The sequence below is a fragment of the Lygodium microphyllum genome, chromosome 4, assembly GCF_053477565.2.
Source record: "Lygodium microphyllum isolate KBCC chromosome 4, Lygodium_microphyllum_v1.1.10, whole genome shotgun sequence".
Classification (NCBI taxonomy): Eukaryota; Viridiplantae; Streptophyta; class Polypodiopsida; order Schizaeales; family Lygodiaceae; genus Lygodium; species Lygodium microphyllum.
In genome coordinates this window covers 38,782,901-38,794,073 of record NC_141138.1, presented here as the reverse complement: position 1 = coordinate 38,794,073, position 11,173 = coordinate 38,782,901, and positions in this window count along the sequence as shown.

Genomic DNA, 11,173 nt, shown 5'->3' with positions numbered 1-11,173 from the left:
GAGCTTTATCCGCTACCCTCTTCAAGCGTTTGCGCTGTATGACCAGGGGAGGCGGAGAATCATCATCCTCTATGTCAATGGGTGCTAACTCTTCTGAAGGTGGAGGAGGAGGTACTGGATCTAATGGAGGAGGTGGAGGCACAGTCTTCTGTAAACCTGAATAGGTCAAGAAGACAGACAAATATGATCCATATGTAACATTGGTAACATTACCCCTGGTGACTTTAACAAAATGCTGATCCATTTTAGTGAGGAGGTAAGTGCTCCAATCAATAGCAACTCCTTTCAGCACCATCCGGGAAGCTGTGAAAAGCTCTTTGGACAAGTACTGGGATGGCGTTTTGGCAGGCATAAACCTGTCCTGAAGAAACTGACAGATCGTCTTCCATACAGGATCAGTGATCATAGAAAAGGAAACTCCTGAAGAGTTTATCACCTTCTTAACATCAAGGATTTCCCTTGTTTGCTTTTGCAACAGCTTCAGAATCTCTTCATTAGAGAAGAGCTGACGAGTGGTCACAAAAGGTTCACCTTTGAAGGGAAGAGACAGAGCCTTCCCTAAGCCTCGAGGTGTCAAAGTTATAGAAATTCCTTGGACTAGTCATGTCTTCTTGCTGTAAGAGGCCAGGAACTCATCACATAACGACGGATCCTCTGGAAGCAATGGAAAAGGAGTGGCCACAAAAGCAGCAAGTCCCGCCTTCGTGAGAGGCTCAAAAGTAAGTAGGGAAGAGTAATCCCTACTAACTAATGGGACGTACTGGATAGGGGGAGGAGCATGAGAAGGCGCCATTCAGATGGTTACACACACACCACAAACACAAACAATCAAGGAGAATGCCTGCAAAGCATCAAACAAAAAACCAAGGATAAGAGAATAACCAAACAAGAAAACGTGACTCGACCAACTAACCCCAAACAAACCACATCCTAGAAAAAATTTGACATGACCTTGAGACAAATGCGACCGAAAGCTTCATGCGATGCATCAGACAAACACCCAGAACCCCGTAACAGGCAATAAAAGAAAAAAACTGCATACCGTACCCGTAACCGTAACAAAGATAGTAAACCAAAACAATACCACATCCGACACATATCAATACTACATCGATGATAAACCAAGACTGGACCATGGAAAATAACTCTAATGACTGCGCATACCCATCCCACGAAATGGTTCATTAAAAAGGGGAATTAAGTGCAGTGAGGGGAGATTGATTTAATGAAGGGTTGATTTTAATAAATTATTAGGAATGGGTGAAGTTTTATTAGGTGATAAACCTTAGCAAGAAAATGCCGGTTCCTTATTATAAATTAAATTACCAATTATTAGGTTAAAACGGTGCGTTAATGCGATTCCCGGACTTCGATTCCCGAATGGGTCTCTAAATGCAATTCATTGATTACGAATTAAGGTGATGTGGAGCGCTTTTTTGCCAGCGCGTGCTCATGTGACTGCTGGTTCTTTGTAATAAAAAATTAAAGTGCCTCTTGAGCGCACGTAGCGCGTGCTAAGTGAACGGCTGGTTTATTTTAATTAAAAAGAATGTGTGTTTAGCGCGAATGCGCGTGGAAATTGTGGGTGAATTAAAGAGTTCATTTTAAAAATTAATTGGTGATTCAGGGGGAAATGAAAATAAATAAAGCACGTAAAATAAATACCTGGAAGGGGTGTGTATGTAATGCAGAAAAGCGCACGGAAGAGTCCCCCAAAAGAAGTGAATCCAGTAAAGGAAAAGTAAAGATCACTGATGAAACAACAACGACAACACCTTAGCGGATGTGTGGATTTGATGGTTGTTGGTTGTTGATGTTTATTTTTTTATTATTATTGTTTTTTTTTAATTGTTTATTTTATTGTATTTTTTTTCTTTTTTTTTGTGTTAAGTTGTGATTATTTATGGTGGAATAAATGGAAAATGAGCAAGGGAGGTGAGGGGAATTTTTTAGAATTTTTTAGAATTTTGTACTATTTTTAAATGAATTTTCTACATTTATTGGCAATTTAGGGGTAAAATCAGGAAATATTTAATTTTCAGAAATTATAGGGTAGGTAATCGCCAGCGGACAAACTCCCAAAAATTGGCAAAAAACAAAAGGAATTTTTAGAAATTTTTCTGAATTTTTTTATGGAAAAATTAAGTTAGAAATTAATTAAATCACATAAATCATGTTAATCAAACAAGTCAATTAGAAATAAGTCAGGTAAGTCTGGTTAGTGTGGGTAAGTCATGTTAGTCTACCTAAATCAAGTCGGGTTAGGTTAGTCAGCTAGGTTAGTCAGGGTAGGGTAGTCAACTAGGTTAGTCAACTAGGGGTGGGGTTAGGTTAGTTAACCTAACTAAGGTTAGTGGGAACTAACTAGGGTTAGGAGACTAAGCTAACTAGGGTTAAATCAACTAACCTAACTAGGGTTAAATCAATTAACCTAACTAGGGTTAGGGTTAACTTAAGGGGGGGTTAGACTAACTACATGAGGGTTAGTTTAAGGTAACCAGGGTAGATTAACTTAATTAGGATTAGTTTAACTTAATTAGGGTTAGTTGAACTAACCTAATGAGGGTTAGAGAGGGGTTAGAGAGGAGGAGCAAGGAGGAGAGAGGTGGTGGCGGGTGGGTGGTGGGGAAGGAGGAGAGGCGGAGAAGAGGACGGTGGCGGCGGCGGCGGGAGCACGTGGCAGCTGGCTGGGGCGCTTCCGGCGGCGACAGGGGCAGCCGAACGAGCGGGCAACAAGGGTCCAGCCGGCGACGACGTTGTCCGGCGGCAGCGGCTTGGAACCAGCGGCACGGGCCGCGCCGGCGTCTGACGGCGTCGAGGAGGGCTGGAGGCGGCTGCTGGCGGAAAAGAAGGCACGAACGGCGGCCACCAGGGAGGCGCGAACGGCGGCTGCTGGCGGGGGAGGTCGAATAGAGGAGGAGAGGGCAGGCGCGAGGAGGGAGAAGGGAGGAGGGGAGGTCGAATGGAGGAGGAGAGGGCAAGCGCAGGGAAGGAGAAGGGAGGAGGGGAGGTCGAATGGAGGAGGAGAGGGCAGGCGCGAGGAGGGGAGGTCGAATGGAGGAGGAGAGGGCAGGCACGAGGAGGGAGAAGGGAAGAGGGAAAAGAAAGAAAGGGAGAGAGAAAAACGGTTAAGGCGGGAGGGGGTGTTTTTTATTTAAAAAATAAAAATAAAAAAGAAAATAAATAAATAAATAAATAAGAAAAATGAAATGGGTGGGCGGGCAGGAGGGGGTGAAGGGTAGGGTCAAAAGGGCGTATCCCCGTCCCGCGCTCGTGCGCGGGGCGGGTTAAAAACATTTGCCGTGACGGGATTGAAATGGCGCTGAGATGACGGGGCGGGTCATACGGGCACGACCGGGGCACGTGGAAACGCGTTAAATCGAAAAAGGGTGCGTTCACGCGCAAAACGGGCGCGTGAATACACGTAAAAATAAAGAAAAATTAATAACTCCCAATCCGGATGTCAAAACGAAATAGCGTAAAAACAAAAAGTGGGCAGGGTGACAGGGGGAAAACAAGGAAAACACGGGACGAAGGTTCCGGGGGGGGGAAAGGACGGTCACGTGCAAAAAACACAAAAAATGAACCAAAAAACGCAATTAAAAATTAATATCGAAAGATCCGTGCAGCAGAATGAGGTGCAGAAAAAAGAAAAACTGTGCAAAAAGATGTGCCCGACAATCCTATCACATCAAAACATAATTCCGACAGAGATAAGACGCGTTCACATGGAAAAAACCCAAAAAACAAACCCGAAAATGGAATCGGAAATTAATATCGGATGAAGCGTTCACCGGAATGCCATGCAGTAAGAAGAAAAAATGTCCGCAAGAAGGAGTAACACAGGGTTATCATGTTAAACCGCAGTTCCGGTGGAAGGAGGAGGGGTTTACATGTGAAAAACACCAAAAATACTCCCGAAAACACATGTAAAAATTCATAATAAAAAATCCAGAAGTCAAAAGAGAGTGGAGGAAAAAGGAAAAAGGTGGGGGAAGGCACAGGGGACACGGTTGTCAACTTAAATTGGAATTCCGATGCAAATAGGGCAGGTTCACATGGAAAAATGTCAAAAGACGCATGAAAAAGTCGTAAAAAACCCAGAAAATTAATAACGGACAAACCGTGTATCGAAATGATGCGGAATAAAAAGGAAAAATGTCAGGAGAAAAGTGGTTGTCAGGGCTATGACATCAGAGCATGGTTCCGAAGCAAGAAAAGAGCATTCGCATGGAAAACCGCCTAAATTATGTAAAATGCTTCAAAAATTAATAACTCGAAAACCGTGCACCGGAACAAGGGTAGGTAAGAAGGAAAAATGGTCAGTTCAAAGGGAGGAATAGGACTATAAAGTTGGATTTGGACTTCAGTGAACGTAGGATGCATTCACATGGTAGGATCTCAAAATCAGGAAAGAAAGAAAAACTTCAAGGGAACAGCCCCAAGGGTGGGTGGAACATAAACGAGTGGGTGGGAAAGGACCCCATCAAGGTAAAAGCAAGGCATGGCAGACATGCATGAGCAGGTTGAGGCATATGCAGAGGATATACAATGTAGACGCGCAGGGACGCGTCCCCACACTTAAGACCTTAACGGATAGGGTTAACTGAGCAATAGGGACCTAGGACCATGCCACAGACCATCCACTAACGTCCCCACACTTAAAACATGACCGTCACGAAGAAACCAAAGTGTAGGGTTAGAAAAACTTGGCCCATTTCGTCAAGAATCAAGGTTGAGTGTCGACGGCACGTCCAGGGTGGTTGTCGGCGCTGGAGGGACCAAGGCATCTTGATAGCACACGTTCGTCATGGCAGGGACCACGCAACAGCACCCAGGGAGGTAGCTGGTCGAAGGAATCGCAGGAAATTCATCGATGATGATAAGGGATACTTCACTCAACTCGCAGTCACTCGATTGCAATGAAAGAACAGTCACTCGCCCCATGACTAATATCACTTAAGGAAAAAGGATTGAAACCCATATCTCATACCCAGTTGAGGAATCGACAAGGGGGAATTGTGCAGAAGGAGTATGCCAGGGTGCACAGTTGATGGTACAGTAGTGCGTCCAACCCGTCTGGCATAAGTGCAAGGAGGAAGGCAAGGGAGCCTTATGGTGCAATGTACAGAACAGGGTGGCGTGTCTTGTGTTGACGGCAAAAATCCATCCCGTGGGTGCATAGGAAAACGGGAACATACCTGACTCCAAGTGTCGTAACGTCCCTCAATCTCACCTCTCGGTAATTGATTGAAGAAACTCCAGTCACACTCAACCCACCCTCTGTCTCACTCTCTGTTGATAAATACAGAAGGGCAGTCTTTTCCTGAGACCCATTGATGTAATCCTCATAGTCACTTGTGCAAAGATTGTATGCCTTGTGCGCATTTGATGGTGCAACTGTGCATCCCGCCCTGTGCCGGCATATGGTGCAAGAAGGAAGGCAAGGGAGCCTTATGGTGCAGTGCACAGAAACAAATTGTGCTTTGTGCATTGAGAGGCCCATCTTGTGCGTGCAACACTTCATTCACACTTCTCACCTCTCATTTGATTTGAAGGGAAAAGACTGGTCTCTCGACCCACCCTCTGTCTCACTCTCTGTTGATAGATACAGAGGGCAACCATACTCACTTCCCCATCCGGTTAGGATGAAAGCTCAAATCACTCGATTGTTTGTCGATGAAGATCGTGTCATCAGTTGTTGAAGAGGCGTACCCAGGGGGGGTAGCCATCACATCGAATATTGTATTGGACAGGATCATGTCGTCTGCTGGAGGACGGTTAGTCACGTTTTGCAGAAAGACCCAGGACACAGCATACCAAGGGAGGCAGCTTCGGAATTGGATCCTGGGAATATTAATTAATGAATCTCTTTCTGGACTGCTGGGTGTTGCCACCTTTTCCACAGCCAGCTTCTCGCCCAAGGGTGTTTACCACCTTTTCTTGGAACGAGGCCTGTTATGACAGGGAATTGCTTCCTTTTCTCTCATAACAGATTTGTTGTTCTTGTTTTTTTTTTCTTCTTCTTCTTTGTTTTTTTTTTCTTTTTCTTATTTTCCCCTATTCCCAAGGGTGTTTCCACCTTTTCTCGAAGAATAGGTCGGCATGACAGGGACCTAAGTCATTTTCTCCCATGACCGATATGTTTTGTTTTTTTTTTTCTTCTTCTTTTTTCTGCAAATTGAGCAAGGGAATGGTAGAAAAACCATGTGTCAAGACCAACCTCGCCACTGTCGCTGGTGGAAAATAGAGGATAAGAGATCAAGGCTGGAAGGGGGGTTTGAGGGGACAGAGGGTTGCGCCCACTTCATCAGGAGTGATTGAAGAACGACTATTAGAAGTAGCATCATAAGAAGTACAGTGCCGCGCCAACGAGGGAAAGGATCAAGTGTCCGTAATTGTCAAGATCCCCTAGGAGGGAAGTACTTCTTTAGGCGATATCCATTGATCAGAAAGGGATCATCAGAGGCATCAACTGTCTGTACTTGGACAGAGCCATTAGGGTTGACTGCAAGTACCTTATAGGGGCCCATCCACCGCTGTTGGAGCTTGCCAGGAAACTTGCCAAAGCGTAAATCATAGGCTAGGACCAAATCACCTTCTTTGAACTCCTTGTGCTTGATGAAACTGTCATGGTAAGCCTTACGTCGAGCTTGCGTGGCTTCCATGCACTGTAGAGCCATCCTACGAATTTCGTCCAAACATTCCAAGTGCAGCAGACGGCGTTGCAGTGAATCATCATCTCCCAAACGCTCTTTGATAGCCACTCTCAAAGAGGGTAATTCTAGTTCAACAGGAAAAATAGCTTCTGTTCCATACACCAACTGGAAAGGTGTCTGTCCCGTTGCTGCTTTATGGGAGGTTCTGTATGCCCAGAGGGCCTCTGTAAGTCGATCATCCCAATCACGACGATGTGCGGCAATTGTTCTTGTCAGAATCGAGCAGAGGATGCGATTGGTGACTTCGACTTGGCCGTTGGCTCTAGGGTAATAAGGAGTGGACTTGCGATGGCGGATCTTATACAACTCTGTCAACTCTTCCATGACTTTGTTGAGAAAATGCGTGCCTCTATCACTTACCAGCTCTAAGGGACTGCCAAAACGGGTGATGATATTCTCGTACATGAACAAGGCCACGCTGTTACCATCGTCCCGCTTGAGGGCTTTAGCTTCACACCACTTTGTAACATAATCCGTACATACGAGGATGTATCTGTTTTGTTTCCTTCTGGTAGGAGGATTGATCGGACCTACGAAGTCAATGCCCCACTTCTCAAACGGCTTTAAGGGAAGGATAGGTTGCAGTGGCATGGCACTTGTCTTGGTGGGTTTCCCCATTCTTTGACAAGCATCACATCTTTTACAGTAATCATAGGCATCCTTATGAATGGTAGGCCACCAATATCCTGCTAGCAGAGCCTTCCTAGCTGTAGCTTCTCCTGCAAAGTGACCTCCACATGGCTTGTCATGGCAAGCCTTCAGAACAATCCCAATCTCATCTCCTGCAACGCATCTTCTGAGCACTTCATCTTTGCCTTTCTTGTACAGTGCGCCACCTAGCAGGGTGTAGGGGGCTGATTCTAGCATAAGCTTCTTCCTCTCCCGACTAGAAATGCTAGGAGGATACTGTTGGGTTGCCAGCAGATTGGCAATGTCTGCATACCACGGGGTTACAGTTTCTACCAAGAATAGGGAAGCATCAGGGAGGTCTGGGTCATCCTGCTCCTCGTCTACAGTTTGTGGGATACGCGACAGATGATCAGCCAGAACATGGGAACGACCAGGCTTAGTAATCACCTCAAAGTCAAACTCCTAGAATAAAAGGAGCAATCTCATCATTCATCCTTTCACATCCGCTTTGTTCATCAAGAAGGATAGGGCCTCATGATCCACATAAAATTTAAAGTGGGTAGATAGGAGGTAATGGCGAAACTTCTCTAGGGCAAACACCATTGCCAAGCATTCCAGCTCTGTCACTGTATAGTTCCGTTCCCTATCAGTGACTTTTCGGCTTGCGTAATAGATCGGTTGATCTAACTTAGAGGAGCCCTTTTGGCAGAGGACAGTACCTAAACCTTCAATTGATGCATCAGTGTGTACATGGAACTTTTTCGTCCAATTAGGAGGTTGCAGAATGGGTGCCTCTATCAGACACTGCTTCAGAGTGTGGAAGGCTCTGTCACATTCGTCTGTCCAAGTAAACTTTGCATCTTTCCTCAGAAGCTTGTGCAAGGAGGTTGCCTTTGTTGCAAAATGGGCTATGAACCTTCTATAGTAACCCACATGGCCTAGGAATTCCCTCAACTGTTTGAGGTTGGTGGGTGCTGTCAGAGCTGCAATCTTTTCGATCTTTGCAGGGTCTGTTGATATCCCTTGTGCAGAGACAATATGGCCCAACAGAACTCTAGAAGAGACCCCAAAGATGCATTTGTCGGGGTTGAGGGAAATCCCATATTCCCGGTATCGGTCAAAGCATTGTTCCAAGTGTTCCCAGTGTTCACGGATCAAACTATAGACACAGAAGTCATCCAAATATACCTCAATAAAGTCGTGCAGATGATTTTGAAATGCAGCCATCATGACTTGCTGGAAAGTAGCAGGGGCATTGCAGAGTCCAAATGGCATCACTCGGTAAGCGTAGGTTCCCCATTCTGTGGTGAAGGTTGTTTTGGATTGGTCTTCTTCCGCAATTTGGACTTGGTGGTATCCGCTGAATCCATCTAGAAGAGAATAAAGCTCATGTCCTGCCACTGTGTCCAACAGTTGGTCTGTGAAAGGGATAGGAAAATGATCCTTCTTCGTCTTGGAATTAAGCTTTCGGAAATCCACACATATTCGCAATTTGCCATTCTTCTTGGGTACAACCACGATGGGTGAAACCCATTCACTATTTGCCACTGGATAAATGAACTCGGCTTCTAGAAGCTTCAGCAACTCCGCTTTCACCAATGTGGAATAATTCGGGTTCATTCGCCTCTGTCGTTGCCGTACTGGCTTGGCATCAGGCTCCAAGTCAATATGATGTTGACATATTGTGGGATCAATCCCCTTTAGGTCTTTGTAGGACCATGCAAACACGTCCAAATTTTCTTTCAACAAGTTGTTCAAGGTTGACAACTCCTCCTCTGGGAGGCTGCTACCCACCTTCAAGTGGCGTTCAGTGCCTTCTGCATCCACAAAGGTTAACTGCCTTTCACCTTCTACTTCACGGATGAAGGTCTCGCGGACTGCTTCTGGATACAGATTCGACTCCTTCAAGGGAGTGGTGTCCTCTTCTGATGTCCCACTAGAACCAATTTCTTCTTTTGGTGGAGACTTAGGTTGCTCTTTAAGATGTTGGAATGGGATTAAAGCTGTTTCGGGTTTGGTTTCAATATTAATTACCTCTTGGCTTGAAGACTCATCTTTTGATGATGCATCCAGGAACGTCACATAACAGGGACCCTCTGATTTCTGTTGGGTTTGTGGGACTGGTGCTTGTTGGCACGGTGCATCATCATCATCTTTCTTCGGCAAGGATGGGTGAGGATGGCAGGAGCCACTATTGAAAGATGGCTTGTTCTTCTTAATCCATTTCTTATAAAGATTTTGCATATAAGAAGATCCATTTACCAGACCAAATGGTACCATCACCATTCTGTCCCATAGCATGAGCCCATCTGCTTCTGATGCTTCTGGAACTTCCTCTTCAAATGTATCCTCTGTAGGTGGGATAGATTCTTCTGGCTCACTTTCATAACCTTCTTCGTCCATATCATATCCATCCTCTTTTGTCTCTGTCCCCGCTTCTGCTTCTGCTTCTGCCTTTGTCTCTGTCTCTGCTTCTGTTTCTGTCTCTGCTTCTGTCTCTGTCTCTGTCTCTGTTTCTGTCTCTGTAGGAGCTCTGTAACAGAAGAACAAATTCTCTGTTTCCTCTCCTGTCTCTGTCTCTGTTTCTGCTATGGCCATATAACAGGGAGAGCAGTACATCCATGCTTCTATCTCACTATCAGAAGTGATTTCAGAAGTCATTCCATGTTCAGGCAGGAAGTATTCACCCATTGATAATGGCTTTGCATCTTTTGGAAGTCGGCTTACAGTATCCACTGTTAAGGAATGTGCCACTGTTTTTTTGGAAAGGATCTGTTTGACAGCATCTTCGTCTGCTGATGTTCCATCTGTAGCCTCATTAAGGGAGTCAGAAGATAATTCCAAGGAGGTGGATCCATGTCCTTTTTGAGAACCATACAGTTTCAGCACCACTTTGTTGGGTCCTCTACCCAAGGTCAAAGTTCCTTTGAACCAATCCGTCCTTGCTCGGGCTTCAAAAAGCCATGGTCTGCCAAGTAACAGAGGATAGGATGTACCATAAGAGTTTGGCTTCACCACCAGATAGGTTAGTCAATAATCTTTTCCAGCCACTGTAGTCTTCACATATGGGAGAATGCCCAAAGGCTTGATCCTACTCTGATCCGCCAGTCTGATGAGCCATTGGGTGGGTTGCACACCTTGTAGGCCTAGATCCTTCATTGTAACATCCGTCATAATGTTCACTGATGAACCACCATCAATCAGTGCATTTGAAATAAAGCAGCCTTCTATCCACACGCCAGTCTCTGGAGTACCCGGATCTAGGAAAGCGTTAGCCACATCCACTTCTTTGACAGGTTCTGGAGCCTTGTTGGACTTTGTCACTGTTGAGGAAGCAATCCTTAAGCCACGTCTTCTTGTCACTATACTTTTGAACCTTTTCTGGCAACTGGGAGACAACATCAATAATTGTCGAAATGTAAGGTTTGGTTTAAAGGTATCTAGATCTCTGACCAGATCGTATTCCTTAATAGGATCCACTGGCTTCTCTAACCGATTAGGGAATGGGGCAACACCCATTTTCATTTTCCCTCTTTCTTCCAACGAAGAAATTACAGGAACTTCTTCTGCCACTTGTGGCACTTCCTCCTCTTCTGTCTCATGGACCTCTGGTCCTGTCTCTGTAACTGTCTCTGTAACTCTCTGTGGCACTGTAGTGCTCTGTACGGCACTGTTGGGCTCTGTTCTGTTCTGTTCTTCTGGTGGAAGATTGAACTTCACTGTTCTGGCAGGAGGGTTATTTTCTTTCTGGATAAGTGGTTCCTTCTGCTTTTCACGCGTAATGGCAGCAACTTCCAATTCCACTAAATTGGAGGTAGGCTCTT